The 23,901-nt window shown below is 32.9% G+C and overlaps 2 long non-coding RNA genes across 2 annotated transcripts; one reads left to right on the top strand and one right to left on the bottom strand.

Moving 5' to 3' along the window:
* Positions 1-3,749: 3,749 nt before the first annotated feature.
* LOC145739410 (uncharacterized) lies at positions 3,750-16,179 on the bottom strand. The gene is made up of 3 exons (XR_014181025.1): positions 16,041-16,179; positions 15,724-15,861; positions 3,750-3,844 (listed from the first exon to the last, which is right to left on the bottom strand). It is a non-coding gene; the product is annotated as an uncharacterized LOC145739410 (long non-coding RNA).
* A 4,001-nt stretch (positions 16,180-20,180) lies between these two features.
* LOC145739411 (uncharacterized) lies at positions 20,181-20,573 on the top strand. The gene is made up of 3 exons (XR_014181026.1): positions 20,181-20,288; positions 20,345-20,464; positions 20,499-20,573. It is a non-coding gene; the product is annotated as an uncharacterized LOC145739411 (long non-coding RNA).
* The last annotated feature ends 3,328 nt before the right edge of the window (positions 20,574-23,901 follow it).

The following is a 23,901-nucleotide window of genomic DNA, read 5'->3' as shown; positions in this document are numbered from 1 at the left end:
TAATGTTAAATGTGCCATAGTTGAAAAAATTAACAGCTTTCCTCAAGGTGGTATAGAAATTTTAAGGAAGATTAAATTTCCAGAAAATATTACGCTGGCTGATAGCTTTGGTTGCTCTGGGGGCATCGAATTATTACTATCAGCTGACATATGTTTTCAAGTTTTGCTGAATGGTATTATAAAACTCGAAAATGGGCTAATATTACAAAATACTCTTTTTGGGCATGTGGTTAGTGGTTGTCTTTTGCCTTCTACATTATGTCATAATTTTTTGCTATCATGCCATCTTACCTCATATGATAATTTTGAAGGTTTGATTTCAAAATTTTGGGAAATTAAAAAGGTTCCTGAGATCTACCCTGAGTTTTCCACTGAGCAAAAGGCATATCAAGAGCTATTTTGTAAATCTGTAAAATTGATTGATAAAAAATTTTAAGTTGATTTGCCTTTTTAACAGTCTCTGAATGACATTAATTTAAGTGATTCTTTTTCAATTGCTTATAAACGATTGGAAAATTTGGAAAAACGCTTTAAGTTTAACCAGACATTTTTTGAGCAATATCAAGCATTTATTAATGAATATTTAACACTCGGACATGCAAAAGTTGTAAATATTACTGATTATGATTTAAACAGTGGAAAAGTATATTTTATGGGTCACCATCCTGTAATAAGGGAAGACCGAAAGACCACTTCATTTAGAGTAGTTTTTGATGGAAGCATGAAAAGTAAGTCAAGAAAGTCAATAAATAATTATTTATATAATGGTGTCGTTGTTCAAAATTCTCTATTTGACATTCTTATTTATTTTCGTACTTATCAATTTGTTTTGTTATCAGACATCAGACAAATGTATCGAATGATTGAAATTAGTCCACATCACCGTCCTTTTTCAAAATATCTTATGGCGAGAAAGTCCCAATTCTCAAATTCAGTGTTTGCAACTACAAACAGTCACTTATGGTCTTAAAAGTTCATCATTCATCGCAACTAGATGTTTGGTATTTTTGGCAAACACTTACAAAACGCAATTTTCTTTGGCTGCAAATGCACTTTTAAATAATACATATGTAGATGATATTTTAGCAGCAGGTGAATCAATTGAACAACGATGAACAGAAGTTAAAATGTGAATTGATTGAACTTTTAAAACTTGGTTCTTTTCAACTTCATAAGTGGTGTTCTAATAAAATGTTGTTTTTAGAAGACATAGCTAAAGAAAAGTGCCATCTTGATGATGTAGACATTAATAAAACAGAGTCAATAATAAAAACGTTAGGATTAGTATTTGTTCCAAAAAATGATTGTTTCAAAATGTCATCTCCAAAAACCGACCCTAACAGTCTATTAACTAAACGACAAGCATTAAGTTTTATTTCAAAATTTTATGACCCTCTTGGATTAGTTGGGCCAATCATAGTTCAGGCTAAACTGTTGATGCAAAAACTGTGGTTTTTAAAGTTAAAATGGGATGATGTGCTACCCACTGAACTTGGTTTTCACATCACAAGTTTTCCTGAACCAAATTACATTGAAGTTCCATTGAAGAACAGATTAAGATCTTATAAGCTGTGCACCAAAATGCAACAACATTTTCGGCAAAGGTGGCTCAAAGATTACTTGGCTCAACTTCAAAGTAGACCAAAATGGCGTTTTGATGTACCTAATTTAATTATTAGTTCTTCTTAAAGAAAACCATACACCATCATTAAAGTGGCCAATGGGCAGAATTACTAAAGTTATTCGAGGTAAAGACAATAAAGTGAGGGTAGTGGAAGTAAAAACTCAAAGTGGAAATTATTTAAGGTCTATAACTAAAATTGCAGTTTTGCCCATTTGAACGCGACTATAAGGTATTACTATTAGTTTTTAAATTTTAAGAACATACTCTAGTAATGTATTAGTATGTAGGTGTAACAATTAATAGTAATTTAAGTTATTATTATGACTTTAGTAGTCTAATTTTTTACTGACTTTCGTAGTCACTTGTTTTCTTTCTTTTAGACATTTATTGTAAAATCAATGCTTTGGGTTGCAGTATATTATAAGCCTTTAATAATTCTTAAGGCCCTAGCATGTTGGATACAAATCCAACAAGACATGGCAACAATGTATATTAAAAATAGCGCCGAGGCGAATTAGTGTGTTTTATAGCTTTAGAAGCGAGCACACGTTTTAAATTATATTAAGTTTTGCACCGATTATATTGTTACAAAAGCCTCATAGCCAGATTAAGATTTCCTGAAATTTAGGGAAAAACGAGGGGTCACTATACATAATATCCCTAAATTTAGGGAAAAAAGTGCACAACTTGGCAACACCGCATCCCAGGGGTGTCCCAAACTTACCCCCCTAATACGAAGTCTCAACCCTCTAGGCCTTAAAATACCCTCTAGGCCTTAAAGTTACCCATTTAACCCCATGTAAAATGCAAATCTACAAAACAACTACTTTTGGACATGTCCCGGTATCTTTTAAAACTCGGATCGGCGCGGCGTATCGGATGGAATGTTCGCGATACAATACACGTTTACTGGACGTATAACGGGAACATTCTGTGCAAACGGGAACATTCTGTGCATACAGGAACATTCGAGAATCGAATGCCCACACGACGGACAGTTAGTTGTGAAATAACAGTGGCGCGATAAAGCAAAGAACGAAGTAGTGAAGTGGTAAAAGTGACTTTAGTGGTTTAAAAGTGAATTTTAGTGTTGTAAATTGTTGTGTAATTAGTAAATAAAGTTTGTTGAGTTTATTAAAAGTCTCACTTATCAAAAAGAACCCAGTAAAGTGTAACAATATTTTAGGCTCTACCTTAACTATAATTTGTATCCTAATTCTTAAACTTTGTATATTTTGTAAATACAGTTAACCGAATAAAATTTATCGCGTGTGAGTTGTTTTTCTTTAAGATAACAAAACTGTCGAGATATTGAAGCTTGTACCAGTTAAACTGGAAAATACAATTATCGGAAAATTACCAAGCAGGTGATTTTCTCAGAATAAACAAGTAGGTATATGTTACCGTGGCTATGGGGTAAACAACAGTCACCAATATAAATAATTGTCAAATAAAGTCGGATATTAAGTTGGCAAATATTAAATTAAAAAAATGTCATCCGATCAAGAATTAATGGATTGTACACCGCCAGAAATACGACAGGCTAATGACGCAGCAGCACATGACATGGTGCAAAAAAAAAGATGAAGAATATCGGTTTCAAAAGAGAACTCTTAGCATATTTTTGAGAACAAACGAGACAAAACAATGGATAGATGGAAATCTAGTACTGTGACAAAAGTTTATGCGGATAGCTAAATGGAGAATAAAACCAAAACATTCTACTATGCTGTTCCCAACGTTCCATGTCTTCTGTAGCTGCTGCAAGTAGTTCACAAACCTCAGTCATTCAATAGAAAATTAATTTATTGATCAAAGACAACTGTTGGAAACGTCAGGACTGGTACTGAAAGTATACTAAATATTTCGATAAACGCTTACAATAATTCAAATGTAACCATTAATTCAATAAGTAGTTTATTGTATTTTAGTTTCCCGTGTCAAGTTCCGCACAGTTACTTAGTTCGCCATGCGTAGATTGACATTTAAAGAAATGGCAATTTTTCTAATACTTCACCATTTAGTCGGATATTGAATAAAAATCATTCAGCCAGATAATGTTGATAGAACAATGCTGCATATGGTATAACAGCAAATCAAAAGAGCAAATAAAACTACACCACCCGCGCCTCCATCTTTAGTTTATTATCAAAATATATAAGAAGTCCGAGGTTCACCAGAACTGACTTTTTTTTGCTTCACGCTTCACTGGAGGAATATCTGAAACAAGGAAAATAATATAAAACATATTACACAATGTTATATGTAGCATAAAATCAGTATAAAAATTCATTCCATATTGAACGGTAGTCTAACACACCAGGGGGGATATTTCTGACCATATGCAACTTTAGAAACGTATGAAAATTATACGCAAAGTTGAGAAGTATTTACCATACATATCTGTACGCATATATTCGTATACGTAAATTAACTTATGATGACCGGATTTTACCGACCCTTAAAAAATTGATTTTATGCAAAACACGTATACCAGGTGTCCAAGAGCACCCTGGACATAGGAGATTAACATGGGAAAACGGTTTTGATTTTTTTGCGCCTGTACAGTTGATTTGATCGAAAAATCGTATTAATGAAAGTTGTAGTACCTATCACGAACTAGTTTTCTGTATTTTTTTCAGAACTCTAATTTGAGCCCTTTTGTCGTAAAACACGAACAAAAATGCGAAAATTTAAACTTTTTACCTGCACTGTATAAGCGTTTGTCGAGCAACCGTACCAGCAACAATGACCTGTTTACCCCTTGCCCGACAACCGCCTATACAGTGCAGGCCAAAAGTTTAAATTTTCTCATTTTTGTTCGTGTTTTACGACGAAAGGGTTCAAGTTAGAGATCCGAAAAAAATACAGCAAACTAGTCCGTGATAGGTACTACAACTTTTATTAATACGATTTTTCAATCAAATCAACCGTACAGGCGCAAAAAAAATCAAAACCGTTTTCCCATGTTAATCTCCTATGTCCAGGGTGCTCTTGGACACCTGGTATATCAGCGCGCCGGGTTAAAACAGCGTACTGAAATTATTGTATTTTTGGAAAGTCCTACTGATTATTGTCACGAATAGAAATTCTTATTATTTAAAAAATATAAATTCATAAAACTTAAGCAGGTATTTGAAGATGGCAATATAATAAAAGGCACGAGGTAAGGTTACAGTCAGAATGCTAGTAGAGCATCTTACCTATTTTTAGCGGGTAACAAATAATATGTCACGACTAGCGTGACTTGTCGAATTGAATTCAACCTTACTACCTGGGATCTCGTTTCAGCGTGAAATAAAACACACAGTCAACCCTTCCATTTAATTCTATTAAATAAGTTCTTTAACTTGAACAACATAAGTTACTAACTAATAAAATAACTAACTGGAATAAACCCCTCTATAAGGTAATTCCTTTTTATAACCTTCAAAACACTGATTGCACCAATCAGAAACTCCCAAACCTGGTCTCATTTAGCCCACAACTCGTGAGGACCTTTCGACCCAACACACTTAGAAATATTTCTCATATTTCACAACCCAGCATCAGTAGTAGATCAAATATGGATTTTTCTAGAAATTAATTAAATTCATATTTTATATAAAAAAAAACATAAATGTTTTACTTTTGAATGTCACTTACAACAATTTAAAATGTTTATAATAAAAAACGGAGTTAAATCGCAATTAAAATTAGGTATATGATATACTTCATAAAAGTTAAAGTGTTTCGGAAAAGCTAACAGAAAAAAATATAGATGAGTATTTCGTTTTAAAAAGTCGAAATTCTTTAATTAAACATACACAGGGTGTTTCAGGTTTTAATATGCAAACTTAAACCACGTATTCTATGTCTAAAAATAACTGTAGCATACAGTGTTGAAAATTTCATTTTTATTCAACTTGTTTTCAAGCAAATTGCATTTATATTTTCAGAAAAAACATCTCAACTTTGTATACTCCTCTTTAGATTGGTAGAGAATTTGGGGTCATTTTTTAGATAAATTTGTAATTTTCTTGAAAACGGTGACAAACACGGAAATAATTTAAGAAACAAAAAAGTTTCCTAATTGAACAAGAAATTTGAATAAAATCATTGTGGACGAAAAAAGAGACCGAAAATTCAAAAAAAAAATAACACCCTGTACACTTGCAAAAAGTTGGCTTATTCAATGATGGCTGTACGATAAGATACCTTTAGTCCATATTGCCAATTTTTCTCAGCTAGTCGATGATAGATTTATATTTTCCTTCCGACGTTTCGTTTTTGCGCGGTTTTTCATGAACTTTCTTTTTTCTTATGAGAACCATATTCGATTTTTAGACCACCAACTAGTGCATGTTATTTCTGATTTCAGTGATGTATAATAACTTATGATTTGCTTCATAAATGACAAAATAGTTCAAGAAAAACTAATTTAACTGAGTTGACTTTGATACGTTTTATGAAGATTATTTGACAGTACTTGTCACACGCAATCGGCCTGCATATACTTCAAAATGAAGAAAAACGAGGCAATATCATTTTAAAGCTTTATCACAAATTTGATACCAAGCTAATATTATGAGAGCAAGCCAAATGTAAATTCTATTAAATAAGTAATATAAAATTTATCCTTGAAGGGAGAAAAAACTTAATCAAAACCCAGTGTTGGTTTCAAAGGTGGCATGTTGCTTGATTTTTTATTATTGAAGGGGGAAAAACTTAATCGAAACCCGAGTTAGTTGAATAATGTTAAAACGGCATGTCTATTGAAATTGGAGACCAAGTATGGATGGTGGACATTCAGAGAAAAACAAATTTAAAAAATCCTGGTGGTGGCGTGGTCGGGCAGGGCATCATGTTCAGGGTGCAGCAGAAGAAAATTTGTTTTTCTGTGAATGTCCACTGCGGTTCTTGTTATGCGACGTCTCTTACGTGGTCTACTTGGTCTCCAACTTCCATAGACATGCCGTTTTAACATAATTCAACTAACTCGGGTTTTCATTAGGTTTTTTTCTCCCTTCAAGAATAAAAAACCAAGCAACCTGCCATCTTTGAAACCAACACTGGATTTTTTGATCAAGGCTTAACCCAAGGCTAAGGCTTAACACCAACCACCTTATGTCAAGCCTTATGTACACCTGGGTTCAGCTGTCCCCCCTTGTAGTCTTGTAGAATGACAGCCAGCAGACTGTGACTCTAGTTAAGCCTCTGAAGATGGATGTCCAAATACACCCGAAACATGTCAGGCAGATAACAACTTAATAAATATTGTCACAAGTAGATTTTCGTTGATTACTTAGTCAGCAAAAAATCAACCATTGACCGAAACAAGTCGTTGACCACTCGAATTGAAAAGTAAGCAATCCAACCTTTTAGAACGGAAGCTAGCTAAGGTGTTGCAATCGCCAGTCAGCAATAAGTCATCATCTGTACGGACAATGATCCAAGTGCTTAGACAAGCAATTAAGAAATTGAACTAAGGGATGGTAATACCTTACAATAAATAACAGAGAAATGTTGGAAAAGGGGTGTCTGAAATTATCCGCGAAACTAAACGGTTTGGTCGCGAAAGTTAAGGGAACTCTACCCTGACACGTACCCTCGGTCCAAAATGGTTTGTGCATTTATCATCATGTAAGTACAAACTTGTAATTTATAAATAAGCCAACTTGTGTCTGACAATGTGTATAAAATCAGTCTCCAACTTGACTTGTTTATCTCTATGAATAAACGTTGTTATTAAAAAGAAGTAGTAGTCCATATTCTTTCAGTGGAGTTGTACAAGTACAAAAGGAGGGCAATGACACGCAGTCGTCTTCAAACGGTAACGCCTGCTCTACTAGATTCGGACATATAAATGGCCATCTTCAAGAGCTACAAGAATAACTTACTCTACTTGTGTAACAGGTGTTTAAGAAACAAGAAAACCTACTTCAACTCGACAAGGTAGGCCATTTATATGTCCGAAACTATTAGAGCAGGCCTTACCCTTTAAAGGTCGAAATAAAGTATTGTGGAGACGACTGCATGTCATTCCCTTGCTTTTGTTGTTGTTTTTGTTATCCAATCTTTGAGTTTAACCACAGACAAACTAATATATACAGACGGTCAGCCAAATGGTTAAAAAACGAAACGCTAAATGGAGACCCTTTGCTGTTCAACAGTCTCCATCGGCGAATCGACGGTATCTATTTCGAGCGTCTCATAACAGATGGCAGTGCAGCCAGTAAATTTTTCTGCAGTTTGGCTCTTGTTTGAAGGCATAATTACGCAACGTTGCCTGGTATTGCTAGAATTCTTTGTACCATCAGAAATTTTTTTAAATGATCATTGCAATTTGCTTATATTGTTTTATTAAGAAATATTAAGATATTGAGGGTAACTAGGAATCGTGTTATTGGAGTTAGAACAGATAAAACTTTATTTAGAACGTATTTAAGTTTATAATTGGCACTGTATTTACGGATAATGTTTTCCCGCCAAATTTATCAAAACTGTTGCTATTTGTTAACCGTACGTGCAGACATCGGTAGTGGAAGTTTAACTTTTGTGTTATTTATTATTTTTTTTCTGCTCACATAGATATCTGATATTTACAAATATTTTTTCTTTGTTTATTGGGTCTTCTGTCTCACACAAAAAAAGGTTTGTTGGGAAAATGGAATTTCGCACTATTTTCAACTAAGTTGAAAATAACATTAACCTAGTCGTCCCAACACAAGACCACTGACTTAGGCTCGATCTTAGTCAGTGGTCTTGTGTTGGGACGACTAGGTTAATGTTATTTTCAACTTAGTTGAAAATAGTGCGAAATTCCATTTTCCCAACAAACCTTTTTTTGTGTGAGATAGAAGACCCAATAAACAAAGAAAAAAATGAGTAACTCGTCTCAACAAACATATAGAACATATCTCCATTTACAAATATGTCGGGAAATGTGTGCAAGTACTTAAACTGTGGAAAAAGTGGTCGTGACGGTGTCCGATTATTTAGATTTCCCCATAAGAACCCTAAACTTTGTCGAAAGTGGGTGATTTACTGCGGTATGGGCTATTTTTAACTAAAAATGTTCTTATTTAGCTTGCTTTAATGTAGTGCCGCATGATGCTTTTCTGTATTAACCTATTACCTTACTTAAAAGTTAAAAGACTATTTAAAAACCCATTGTCGCACTTTGCAATAGGTATTCAATTTGTTCAGGGTTAGGACTTCTTTAATATTATTTTCGATCAATATTATTGACTATCTCGTTTATTACGAATAGGTAGGTAGGTACACTTTTATAATACAGGGTGATGCTTAATAACATGATAGTATTCTACTAATTAGTACTATATTCATATCATAGACTAGACTTGCACATGTTTTAATGTGCAAACAATTTGGTAATTTTAACCAGTGGCGTTCGTATAGATTTTGCATTAAATATTTATTGAAAAAAATTATGCGTTATTGCATAATTCTTCGTGGTTTTTTCATATTATCAAAATTATTTTGAAAGTCCTAATTGGACATGTAACATAAATTGTTAATAAAATAAACAAGGAGCTGCTTTTTTATAAATATTCGAGAAATATTATTTGAGGTTGTTCTATTATAATTATTATTATTATAAATACTATTTGTAACTGATAAACTTTGTTTCTTTGGATAGGTAACAGTATTATAAGCTCGAGTATAAAATAAAAAAAATTAAGTTTGGTTTATAATCAACATCAGTAAACAGAAATTTATTAGTAGATTATAACATTTCATTTTTTCAAACAAAAGGTGTTATGTCGAATAGGCACCACATTTTTTCGATTTTAGAGAGTTACAACCATTTGAGAAGAAATAATTACCTAAACTATTATTTTTGACAGCATTTTTCCGCAATTTGGTTACCCTGCTTTTTGCAATTACAAAATGCTTTTTTTGCATTTTTTTCGTATACAAACAGGATGGTCCTCCGGGAACTCCATCGATTGTTGATAAAGTACACTTAAAAAAATCGAAAATTTGGCTACCAACCAAAATCGATGGGGGGTCGTTGATCTAAAATATTTCCAAGTTGGTGGTACTTCCGGTTATAGCAAAAGTAGCTACCAACTTCCGTATTTTAAATGGAACACCATGGATTAAAAAAATATTAAAAATATTCTTTTTTGCACGACTTGTCTAATTTTGAGTGATTACAGTACCTGTTTTGAAGGCGGGAAGGACTAGTTCCTGTCTAGTTTATAAGGTTCAATATTAGCTTCACAAAAACATACAATCTAAATTTAAAAAATTCATTTCTTTCAAAAACCGAACAATGTTTTAATGTCATTTTATAAGGCCATGATTACCGAACTTATCTCCCATGTTCAACCAAATCTGTATCTGTAATCGTTTTCAAGATCTCCATAGTGGCTCGCTATATCGTGAACACTTTTGCTAAAGAATGGATTTTTTCTTTGTCATTACACATACGGAATTCATTAAATAGAAATATTTTAAGAGAACTTCAAATCTCGTTTAGAATTTGCTTTAACTTTTACACCGTTACTTCTTGTAACAATGTGAATCATTGCTTTTTATTTGAAAAGACCACTTTGTTAGGTAATTTTTATTTTTCTATTTTAGGTAGATTATTATTTATTAATAATTATTATTATTGTCTACTTACGCTGTGGTTTAATGTATAGTCTAGAAGACAATGAAGAAGTGTCATATCACATGTGTATTCAAAAAACAACATAATTTAAAAAATGTTCAACGTAAATTTGAATTTCTCTTATTATTCAGTACTTTTCAATTTGATTGATTTTATGTATCAATCAATAAAAAAAATTCACACATAAATCCCAAAATGTTGCATTCCGTATTACACTTATTATTTTCTGCGATTTCTACACAACGCTGATGAGTTTCAATAAAAACGAAACAATTGATATAAACACAACGGAAAATTGCATTATTCTCAGAGTATATTTTAATAATTGTACACAAAATTTCTTGGAAATTCTGTCATTAGAAAGTAATTTTTCAACTGAAACAATCAGTAATTTCACTTAGAGTATTTAATTTAATTTAATATCAATGTAATAATCTTTGTCTAATGTACTATTCCTTAAAATTAGGTAGAATTTTTAACACGTACTATTTTAGATTAAATTTAATTATTTGCAAGCATACGTACAAAATGCGCTCGGCTTTTTTTCTTATTTCTATTCCGTACCGAACCGTCGCGTCGCGCCGGTGATTTGATGCAGTTGTATAATCATAAATGCCGTGCGCCGAACGCGTCTCTGCAGAAATATGGCAACACTGCGGAAAACAAATTTCGTTCGTTCAGACAATCGCAGCCGATTACGCATGAGTCATCAAAATATTTTAAAACAATTTATTAGTCTGACTGGTCTGGCGCCTTCACCAAAATTATATGGCTTCCATTTGCTCTGACCGTCTGTATATATTAGTTTGTCTGTGGTTTAACTTGACTACGATCCCAGCCTACACGTCCCCGCGTTACGACTAAAAATTAGATCGTGACAATATTTTGTGGAGATCGACTTAGTTTTGTTTTTACTTTATTTTTAGTGTTAAAAAGAGCAATGAACCTAATTATTGAATCATATTAAAGTAAATTATCTACTCATTATGAGAATATATAAATGTTGTTTTAAAAAAAATAAACAAACAAGTACCTAAAAACACACTCAGAAAAAAATATACACCCAATGGTAAAAAAAAACAAAAATAAAACTTTCAGTTTTTCGGTTTTTGTCTGATTTCTCCAAATGTAATAAAATGTTGTTGATTTTTTTACTAAATTATTTAGCAATAAAATGCGCAACTTTGCTTTCATTTAATTAAAGCTCTACCAACTGCAGGTTCTTAGATAGCAATGCTAGTGCATCAAATTTGTAACACCCTGTATGTAAACAATTTGAACAATTCATCTTTTAATGTCATTCCTTCCCATCTTTTGGAAAGTTACCACGGATCCGAGTATACAGGGTTTGATGGAAGTGTCAAGGTCAAGGTCAAAAAATGTGTCAGGACAAAAAATTAAAAATTTGCTCCAACGCTCTCATCAACATTTTTTTTGTGTTTCAAAATAACCTTAATCGAGTCTTGTGGTCAATATTTCTGGACGTTTTCTCTAGTTTGGTGATTAAGGGCGGTTTACAAATTTTATTAAAAAATTTAAAATGGGGTTATTTTTACTTCTCTTGTTTTTAATTTAAACATTTCCTTAAATCTTTTGTGGAAAAAGAAAGGGATTAACAAGGCTACACTTAAAACTAGGTACCCAATTTAAGTAAAAAGCTTAATCTGCATTATACAGGGTGACCCAAAAAAACTTTGAAAACAAAATCATATTTTTATCATACATTTTTGCATGGTTAGTGATTTTAATAGAAAATAATAATATTGGAGACCAGGGTCATGATTACACAGTCAACACAAAGACGAGCATTGTGCACACACACACACACACACACACACACACACACACACACAGTGAACACTTGTTTTTATATTCAAACATAATTAGAATGAAAATGAAAACTGTAAAAATATTGTAATATCGGTAAATAAAATTTATAAAGTACTGTAAAACGATGAACGTTAACTTTAGACCGCCTCACTCCATATTGAACAATTCTGTCGTTTTAACGCAAAATCGAGGGCTTTTAAAAAACATTCTTTACCGACATTATAATAGTTTTACAGTTTTAATTTTAATTATGTTGTGAATGTAAAAGCAAGGGTTGACTGTGGGTTTTGTAATGTGTACAATGCTTGTCTTTGTGTTGACGGTGTGATCCTGACCACCTCTTTTTAAGGTCTGATGATGGCTTAAGAGCCAAAACCGTTAGCCGGACTTAAATTGTCTCTATCCTTTCCTGATTAAAAAACATGGGTCACTTTGCGGATTAGAACAACTTTATCTTAATATTTGTTTAATGATCCGAATCATGTATCTAGACGTTTATAAAATTTATTGGTAAATTTCAAATATGTTATTTAGCTAAGCTATTTAATAAACTTAGTGCAGATCGACTCTGTGATTTTACTTTCACTTACACTCACTACTCCACTGTGGGAATATGAACTACTTCTTTTCAATTAAATTGGGTAGTTTTAAGTGTAATTTGGTTTATCCCGTATTTCTTCAACAAAAAATCTAAAAAAATTATTGAATTTGAGTAAAGAGACGAAAAATCAAACCATTTTTGAAATTTACCAATACATTTTATAAACGGCCCTTAATTGCCACTGTTCGAATCGTCTAAATATATGAATTGGATCTTTAAATAGGATTGGATCTTCTTAATCCAATATTATTATTTTCCATTAAAATCACTGAAAATGCAAGATTTATGATAAAAGTTTTTTTTGGCCACCGTGTACAGAGTGTCTCTAAAAGGTCTGTACAAAATTCTATGACATATTCCTGACATCAAAATAAGCCGATTTAAAGCAACTTACCATAGTCCGAAATTACTTAATTTTCGAGATACAGCGTGGTAAAGTTAAAAAATAAAACTCAATTTTTTTAAATTTAATATACGTCTTGTAACGTATTACTGTCAAATCTAGTAGCCAGAGGTTTTTTGAGATGCGAAACCCGAATTTAGACACTTACAATTTGAACAAATTTCAGGTGACAGTATTTCGGTACAGTATCGAACACTTAAAACCGAAATATCTCGACAACAGTTTACATTAGCGGTTCTTAGCAGAAGTACCTTTTTGCTTTAAAATGTTTGAAACATCATTTCCTTAAAAAATAAATAAGAAAATTACACAGAGAAAAAAGTTACGGTCACTTAAAATCATCAGAAGTACACTGTAAAGCGCCCTCTACCGGCCGCAGTAAAAATGTGTCCAAATTCGGGTTTCGCATCTCAAAAAACCCCAAGATTTGAAAAGTAATATGTTACAAAATGTACATTATATTTTAAAAATCAATTTTATTTTTTAATTTTACCACCCTGTACCTCGAAAACGGACCAATTTCGGACAAAGGTAAGTTGCTTCAAATCGGCTTATTTTGATGTTAGGAATATGTGATAGGATTTTGTACAGACCTTTTAGATACACCCTGTATAACAAAGATTAAGCTTTTTACTTAAATTGGGGAGTTTTAAGCGTAGCTTTACTAATCCTTTTCTTTTCCCACAAAAAATTTAAAGAAATGGTTAAATTTAAAAAAAAGCATAAAAATAACCCCATTTTTAAATTTTGCAATAAAATTTGTAAACGGCCCTTAATCACCAAACTGGCAAAAACGTCTACAGATATTAACAACAAGACTCGAATAAGATTATTTTGACAAACAAACACATTTTTGTGAGAAATGGCGTACCAAATTTTTAATTTTTTTACTACACTTCAGTCAAACCCTGTATACTCGGATTCATGACAACTTTTAAAAAGATTATTTAGGTCAACAGACACAGAAAGAAAATACCTTTTAGTTGTCAAAAGAATTATTAAAATTGAGTCAATCAATTTGAAGAAACAGCTGTTGAAAAAAGAGCTTAAATTTTGATGGCCTATTCTTTTTAACAAGCAGTCTAGTTTACTTTGGTATTAAGTTTTTTTGTAATATAAAGTAGAAAAAAAAGAGCGGGTAAAAGTAAAACCAATCACTTTGTACAAAAAATAGTTATTTACTAGCAGTAAGGCAAGTAATAAAGTGTAAATAAAGATTAAAGTAATCAATTGAACAATGTCAGATGCTGTCCACCTGAGATATTATTTATGGAGAGGCAAAAGCTTGAATACCTATTCAAAATATCTAAAAATTCAGAAGTATTGTTTTGGTTTTGAAAAGATTCCAACTCCACACAGATGTTTGCTTTATAATCATAGTATTCTTTATAAACAGTGCGTTTTTTTTTACGTGCAACGTAGGATTTCACATGTTAAATTTTTAAGCACATGTTAGACCATGTTATTTTGGAACTAGAAGTATAAAACTTGATGGGTGGCTGTTTCGTACGCTTAAGCTAAAGTAAGTTTACCAATTCGGCCTAAAAAGTGATAAAAAACTTTCAAAAAAATCATCTTTTCTCAAACAGGTTTTATCTTTCCATACTTCCTTTATGTCGGTATAGCAAGTAAAATTTGGCATAGAAAGTAAAACAGGGTGATCAAAATGCAAATATTAACATTATATCAAGAAAGTTAAGAACAAAAGAAGTATTTTTATGAATGAATTGTTCAAAGTGACCTCAGTTTGAAGCCAAACAGTATCCCAATCAATAATAAAATACCCTTTTGCGCGTTTAAAAAAAACGCACTGTACATTTTTTTCTTTGTTTATTGGGTCTTCTGTCTCAACACACAAAAAAGGTTTGTTGGAAAAATGGAGTTTTGCACTATTTTTAACTAAGTTGAAAATAACATTAACTTAGTCATCCCAACACAAGACCACTGACTTAGGCTCGGTCTTGATACTTAAAAACCCTGACGTTTTTGTGGAAAATCTACCACCCTCTTCAGATAATCTAAAAAAAGAACACAGAAAACAACAACTTAATAAATATTAAACCTGATAATGTTCAGTTTGGAACTCCAAGAAGAGTTTTTGTCAATGAAAATTGACATAAATTTTGACTTTATTGTTCCAATAGGAAAGGTTATCTATTGTTGTAGTGAAAGGTGGGTTTTATAATGAAAACAAAATTACAAGAAATTTAAGTTTTGTTTGATATGTCCAAGTGTTATCTCCTTCCCTAGAATATTTAAACAAGTTTGGTCAATATTAATTTAATTTAATTTTATTAGTGTGATATTCCATTTTTCAAACAAACATTTTTTTTGTAGTGAGACAGAAAACCCAATAAGCAAAGAAAAAATGAGTAACTCGTCTCAACAAACATATAGAACATGTCTCTTCTCTTTATATACATGTTGTCTCATACAAATACACACTACAAGCTACATACCTCCTTATTACTGTTACTTTAAACATGCCATTAAATAACACTACCTAATACAAATTGACTCAAGCTTTAGCAGTGCAATTTACTAAAGTGTATAATAATGATTAACGTGAGAACATAAAACAATAATGAAAACTGCATTGTTTTTCATTTTAATTTGAGTTTTAGTAAAAATAGTTAACTAACCTTAAAACTTGTTCTTTTATCTACTGTTGTAATGTAGTGCATTCAATTTCTCTCTTTATCTCGATTGATATGTGGCAGTCTTCTTAGTGGATAATTTGGGCCTGAATCCCATTAGTTACTTCATAAAAAAATAAACTTCTGCAACCATAGAAAATTAGTGAAATATTCAGGATATACCGCATACAATTTCTGTAAAAAAAGGCTTAATTTGTTACTTGAACTATACTTAAAAAATGCTAGACTTGAAAAATTTTTAGAACTGAAGCATCAAGGGGGTTTTACATAGGTTAGGTATGAAACTGCCACTGTAATCTTACCTGGGCCAGCAGCTGTTTGATCCATTATGTCCATCAAAAAATATATATTTACTTGATTTTAGGATATAATCTTCACCAATTATTGGATTAATGTGATAAAATTAAATTATTTTAGCTGCATGTTAATCTTTTTGACAGAACTAAATAACAAAAACCAAGTGACAAGTGACAAGACTAGTCGGCATTTGCCTTCTCAATAGATCCAAGATCTAGCGAATGTCAGCGACTTGTTTGCTTAAAGCGATACGCCGGGTGACGTCACAGTGGATGCTCGGGTGCACAATATGCACTTAATTAATACCCAAAGGATAACAGGCGTTGTCTGTTTTGTATTACTCTTTACATTAAAATTGTCTCAAATGCGGCTTGTTGTGTGTTACTAGAGGCGGCCCTGAAGTGTTATCTTTATCCTTTTTATGCCAATTAAGAATTTATTTATAAAATATAAAACTAACCATTAAAACATGCTGTCAGTAAGTTTATCACAATGTTACGGTTAAGTGAATTACGCCCTCAATACTAATGAGTGAAAAATAGAAAACAGCACTAAAGAAGATGTAACTTTATTTTTGTTTAAATAAATCTCAAAGAAAACTAAAGACGTGGTTAAAAACATGTTAACCCGAACAAGAATTGAAAAGGCGGCAAATCATTACTTATGTCTAACAACTTAATCTTTACTAGACTTATGATGTTTGACATTTGTCATAAGTCACTTAACAGTAGACATTACTAAACTTATACATATACACATAGGTGGTTTTATTGGTATTTTAACACCCTTCCTCAATAAAACAATTGTTACATATTATCAATATCAACTATCAAGTTCAAGTCAGTTCTAAATTTATCAAACAGAACACTAGTTAAACCTTTTGTTTAAAAACGTCTTGCAACTTGCTCAGTCGTTGGCAAGTATTTTACACTCACAGTTTTATTTGCTATTAAATCTTTAATGTAGTTAAACTTCACATCAATATGCTTAAGTCGTTTATGATCAAATTTGCTTGTTAATTTAATACAAGACTGATTGTCTTCAAAAATGTCAAAGATGTGTTTTTCAAACCAAGGTCGAAGGACAACCATACTCCTTCTTTTGATGCTTCTGCCAGGGCGACATATTCCGCTTCCGTTGATGAAAGACTTACAGTGGCTTGCTTTTTAGTACACCAACACACAACAGCTCCAAAAACTTTAAACAGTATCCAGTTGTTGACTTCCGATCATGCAAATCACCAGCCCAATCGGCATCGGCATAACCAACTAACACCACTTTTTCATTCTTTGGACAAAAGAACTCCAAATTAATTGTACTTTTAAGATATCTAAGAATTCGTTTTTAACTTGGTCCAAAGTTGTTTTCTCGGTTTGCTTTGATGTCTACTACACGTATTTACAGAGTAGCTTAAATCCGGTCTTGTTGCCAGCATCAGGTACATAAGTGAACCCACCAATTCGCGCACTGGTAGGTTTTCATCTGTTTCTTCAGTGTCCGTTTCTTCAAAATAACACATCCAGCCTCCATTGGAGTTTTTACTGCTTTACATTCACTCATGTTAAGACGACTTAATATCTGTGCAATATAGTTCTTTTGACTAAAGTACAGACCTTTTTTACTAAATCTAGTATTTATACCCAAAAATGTTTTTATATCACCTAAATCTTGCATTTCAAAATTTGATTTTAACTTTCCTTTAAATTTGTGATTTCTTGATCATCACCCACAATTAAAAAATCATCCACATACAAAAGTAGATACATTTTCCCTTCCTTAATATGTTTAATATAAAGACAAGGATCATTTTGTGATCTTACAAATGATTGTCCTTGAATAAATCCATCAAACTTTTTATTCCAACAATATGGGGATTGTTTCAGCCCATACAAAGCTTTATTCAGCTTACATACTTTATCTGTGTTTTCAAAACCTTCTGGAATGGACATGTAAATATCTTTTTCTATTTCACCATGTATAAACGCGGATTTAACATCCATCTGTTGAACAATTACATTTTTGTAATTTGCAACAGCAAGTAATGTTCTTACTGTAGTTAACCTAGCTATAGGAGCATAGGTTCACTATAGTCAAATCCTTCTTTTTGCATAAATCCTTTTACAACAAGTCGAGCATTATATTTGAAAACATTTCCTGTTGAATCCTTCTTGATTCTAAAAACCCATTTACAATTTATAATTTTGTCCAAGTTCGGTTTTTATTTAAGGCACTTATTTGTTCTAGTACAGCTTCATTCCAAAGATTATAGTCAGGTCTCGATTTTGCATCCTCAAGGCTTGTTGGCACTTCTTTTGTTATAAGTGAAATATTTAATGCCATATGTTCCAGATCATCATCTCTAAGGTAGTCACTTAAATACTTTGGGAGTTTTCCTGACTCTCATACTTCTTCTATTTTCTCCTTCAAAATGATTTTCAGATATGTCTTCATCATCTTCGTCTATCATGAGTCAGTTTCCTGATTTTGTCTCTGTTGAGTACCATTTTCCTCATAGCCATTTTGAATTGTGTTTGGAACATAAACTGCAGTCACATGTTCATTTTTGAAATCTTGAGCAGTCTTTGTCTCATCAAAAACAATATTTCTTGCAATAACCAATTTTTCGTTTTCGGATACAACAACCGATAACCATGATCTGTGTACCCAATCATAAAATTTAGTTCACCTTTTGGGTCAAATTTATTTCCTTGTTTCTGCTTAGGAATATGGCTATATGCCAGACAGCCAAAAATTTTTATATTTTTAGGATTAGGCTTCCTTCCATAGAATAACTCTGCAGGAGTTACATTTGTTTTTTAATGCATTAGTTGGACTTCGATTTAATAAGTAGGGTGGCACACAGAATAGATTCACCCCACAGGCTTTGGGTAGGACTGATTGCAGCAACATTTCTCGCCCTTTTTCTATTTAAAGTCCTATTGAGTCGTTCGGCACATCCATTCTGATCTGGATTGTATGGTACAGTATAACTTACCATTATGCCTTTGGCATCACAACAGTTTACGAAAATCATTGAGCAATACTCCCTACCATTATCACATCGAATAACCTTGATTTTTTTGTTTAATTGGTTAGTTACAAGAGCTTCATACCTGTTAAAGCATTCAAAGAAATCACTTTTATTTTTCAAAAGAAAAAACAATACCAAAAATGAGTATAATCAGTCAAGAAAGGTCAAGATATATTTCTTTTCATCATAAGTAGCTGGAGTAATAGGTCCACAAATGTCACTATGAACCAGTTGTCAAGAGGCTTTTAGTAATTTATTCGCTACTTTATTGTATGGTAATCTAGTAATTTTTGTTTGAGCACAGGACTGAGGCAAATTTTACAATTTTTAGACATTTCCTTACTTAATTAAACCTCTACCATACTTGACAATTTTAGTATACTATTAGTGCCCTAACCTAGAATGCCCAACAAGCGATATCATTAGTTGAACAACAAACATTTGCATTTTTTCGAGTTGAAATTTATTGTATACAAACGCCCTACTCTTTACCTATAGCTAAAACCTTGTTATCTTTAGAAATAGATACAGAACCATTTTCAAAAACAATCTTTAAACCAGCTTTTTCAAGCTTGAGGTAGATACAATTATCTTAAATCAGGGCAAAAATAGACATTCTTAATTTGGCCAGATTGACCACTTTTAAAGGTACTAGTAATGTTACCAATTTTTGTGGCATTCAGTTTTTACATTTGACTTTGCGACAACAATACTAACATTTTTTAAGTGTAATTACAGAATCAAAGTATTTGTCATCATTAATCATATGGTCAGTCGCCCCACTGTCCACAATCCCAACTTAGGCAGTGTCCACCACAGCTGTTGCCTCTTTCTGCTCCTCAGTACAAGCATTGTTAAAAATGCAATAGATGACTGGTCATCATCAGCATCAGGTCAAAAACTGGAGCCAGCCTGGTTTGCATGTCGTCTCGATAGGTCCTTTACTCTGCAGTACTTTTCTGTATTGCACATCTCTCATGCGCTGTTTTCTGCTCGTTTCCGTTCGGCAGGCCGCGGTTTTGTGGGAATTGGTGAATGCGGACAGCAGGTCATATTTAATAATAATAGCGGCTTGTTACATGTGATTGGAAATTTACTCAAATTGTGATGATTTTTATTACTGGACAGTTTTAGACTGGTAATCAGAGTTAAATCGATTAATTATAGTTGGGCATGTTTATATTTATCATCAGCCGAGTTTTCCTGAGGAAAGTTGCAACAGGTGAGTGGAATGGTATTATGTAGGACTTATAATTTCAACATTTCGTTTTTATTCAGAAAATCTTTGATAATCTGCCCACACAGCTCATATAGCCAATGTGCATGAAGTATACTGGAACTTTTATTAAGTACAATTATTATCAAAGACAGTATTTAATAAAAACCAAATGTAAAACCGTTTTTGAAATCTATCTAGTTTTTAAATCATCAGAGAGGCAAATACATTTGAAAAAACTGCATCCAGCTTCAGCAATTACCTGTTGAGGTATAAATCTAGTTGATTTACTTACACAATGCTTTAATATGGTAAGTATACATATCAATCAACCAGCCCTCGACGTCCACTGCTGAACATAGGCCTCCCTCATGGCTCTCCACACCCTGTCTGTCCTGGCTCGCTTGGATCCAGTGTTGCCATTCTCTTTAGGTCGTCGGTCCAACGTGTAGGCGGGTTTCCTCTGTTGCGCTTATCGGTACGTGGTCTCCATTCTAGCAACCTTTTTGTCCATCTGTCATTTCCCTGTCTGCCCACGTGTTCAGCCCAGCTCCACTTCAGTGAGGTTATACGCTGAATAATGTCCGACACTCCGGATCTTCTGCGCAGTTCTTGGTTTGTGATATGGTCCTTCAGGCTCAGCCCAAGCATTGCTCTTTCCATTTTGCGTTGTGTGACTCTGAGTTTCCTCGCCGATACTGTTGTTAAAGTCAGGGTCTCTGCGCCATAAGTGAGCACCGGCAGAACACACTGGTCGAATACTTTTCTTTTCTGGCAAGTAGGAATGTCACCCGTAAGGATATCTTTCAGCATCCCATAGGCCGCCCACCGTCTATGCAGTTCACATGTCTGGTTGTCCCTTGATATTCGGATTTCGTGACCTAAATATATGTATTTGTCAACTTGCTCGATTCATTATTTCCGATGTTTATGTCTCGTTCATGACAAGGTTTGTCATGATCTTGGTCTTAGTGAAGTTCATTTTTAGACCAACTTCAGACATGCTTCCTCTAACTCTCTTAGCATCTGTTTCGCCTCTCTTAGACAGTCTGTTGTAGGACTATGTCATCTGCAAAGCGGAGATGGTTAGTTTTTCACCATCGATGTTTATTCCTTTAAGTATTAGTAATATAGTAATATTAGTAATAAGTATACATATGTTACATAGTTAATACCTACTTCTCATATTCTCTATGTAACATTTAATTTTTTTGTTTATAGATCCATCCAATTGCTACATGTTGATTGTAGTGTATATTCATGATTTTCTGATTTGCATGCAGGTCACACAAATGCAGCAACAACCAAGGTAACATATGCTTTTATAGTTTGATATTACAATAGTAATTCTATATAAACGTCTCTGTGATAATATTAACTTGTAATATCATATGGGATTAACAGTTAAATAAATCTATGAAATTTATAGTTTTCATTACACTAATTAGGTATAATGTATTATTAAATGGTATTTATATAAGTATATGTGCTATTGTAAGTTGGTAGAAATGTTATTCTTTTATGTTATACATTGTTTTTAAGAGTTTAAAAGTTTAATTAGTTTAAAACCATTCGAAACGAGTTACATTTTTCCTAAGTAAACACGATAATGTATAGAATATGGTGCATCTGATGCGTATAGAAACTTATGTAGCATTGTATTGCTTTCAAGAATAAAGTACGATAGAATATTACACAGCCATACCAGATAAACTGGACACAAAATTATATACGGTAAACAACTATTAAAATAAATAGATCGGGCAGCTTGATCGACCATATAAAACCAAACTGAATAAGTCTAGGTTTGTTTATGTTTATTTTTACTAATTTATTAAAGAAAAATAAATTATTATTAAATTTATTTCGCTTTTGTATATTTTATTTTTCTCAATTTTGACCTCTCTGATAATAATAACCTTGTTGATCTCTTCTTGAAATTGTTAATTCTAGAGTTAGACAACAATTATCCACTTGCAATAATCAAAAAAATTCTCAACAAACAAAACAATACCAAAGTTGAAAGTAAACCAAAAGACGAAGAACTAACATGTTTTAAAATACCATTCATACCATTATCAACTAAAATTAAGTATGTTATCCAAAGCTACGAAACCGCAGCAAAGCAAAGGTAGGTAAAATGTAGTGATTGAAAGTCTCTAAAGAGAAACAACTTGCTTCTAATTTAATACACCATTTCACACGACATAACTTTACCAATCAAATGTGCAGCATCATATTGCCAAACCCGAAAAAACCAAAAAACCAAATCCCCCAGAGAACGGAAAAGGTCAAAACCCTCAGAGCCGGACATGACAGACAGCTGACAGCAGACAATACATGTGTGATCGGTCTACTCATCAAAATAATACAGTGTAAACAAATAAAGTTAGGTTAAACTAGAACTTAACACTGACAGCCAGCAGACTAGTGATCTAGTTAAGGTAGGCTTCCATGTCCTTAGTTTTATAAGTTTTTAATTAACACACTGTATAACTTTCAGCCTCTGAAGATGGGTGTCTGAATACACCCGAAACGTGTTAGGCAGATAACAACTTTTATTAATATATATTTGTGGAGATCGACTCTGAGTTTTGCTTTCACTTACACTCACTACTCCACTGCGTGCATATGGACTACTACTTTTCGATAAAATCTTGATGTCCCTACCTGTTCCGTTTTAAGCATTTTAGATCGGCATGGGAATCAGTTGCTAGTCCCATCAAATTCTGAGTGAGTTAACCTCTAGATTTCTAATTGAGGACGAAAGGTTAAAGTCAGAAGAGAATACCACTGCATTAGCAACCTTTAGTAGAGATGAGGCCGCTCATGTTCCAGTTTTTAAAGCAAAGGAGTATTCATTTTGTCACAAAAGGGCCATACAGTAAATAATTGTTTTAAAAAGCAGAACAGTGATAACAAAAGTGAATCCAGGAGGTGTTTTTACTGCAAGAAGCCAGGACACGTGATAGCCAACTGTCAGCAACGAAAACAGAAAGGTGACCGAGGCAAAACATCCAATGTGAATGCTTTTATTGGAGGTGAATTGACTTAAAAATGATTCGTGCATGGACACAGGTGCTAGTGAACATATGTGCCATGACAAAAGTCTTTTCAACCAACTGGTACTCAGTGATCTAAGCAGAAAAGTCAAGGTGGGCAATGGCAATTTATAAATGTCCTAGGAGTAGGCACAGTGCATTTGTGGGCTGATACTGGTAATTGTTTGTTAGAAACCACTTTATCAAATGTTCTCTATGTCCCAGAGTAAAATGTAACCTATTTTCAGTAGGCTGTGCTTTAGATAAAGGGTGCACTATGACCTCTGATAAAAATCGGTGTATGTTTCTAGATATCAAACACAAAATTAGAGCTATTTTTAACTATTACATTTTGTAAAACTAAGCAAATTGAAAATTATTTCTTGAGTGCAAAGTTGCAGAAAATGTTGAGTCACTTAGTGTGTGGCACTCAAAATTAGCACATCAGAATATAGCTCATGTTAAACAAGTACTGAAAAGAAATAACACTGTTTTTTCGGATAAAAAATTAGAATCCACTTGTGTTAAATGTCTAGCAGGGAAACAGCATAGATTTCCGTATCCACTCAGTCATTTCA

The sequence above is a fragment of the Ips typographus genome, unplaced genomic scaffold, assembly GCF_016097725.1.
Source record: "Ips typographus isolate SLU unplaced genomic scaffold, UJ_Ityp_2.0 IpsContig124, whole genome shotgun sequence".
Classification (NCBI taxonomy): Eukaryota; Metazoa; Arthropoda; class Insecta; order Coleoptera; family Curculionidae; genus Ips; species Ips typographus.
This window is presented reverse-complemented; position numbering and strand designations above follow the sequence as displayed.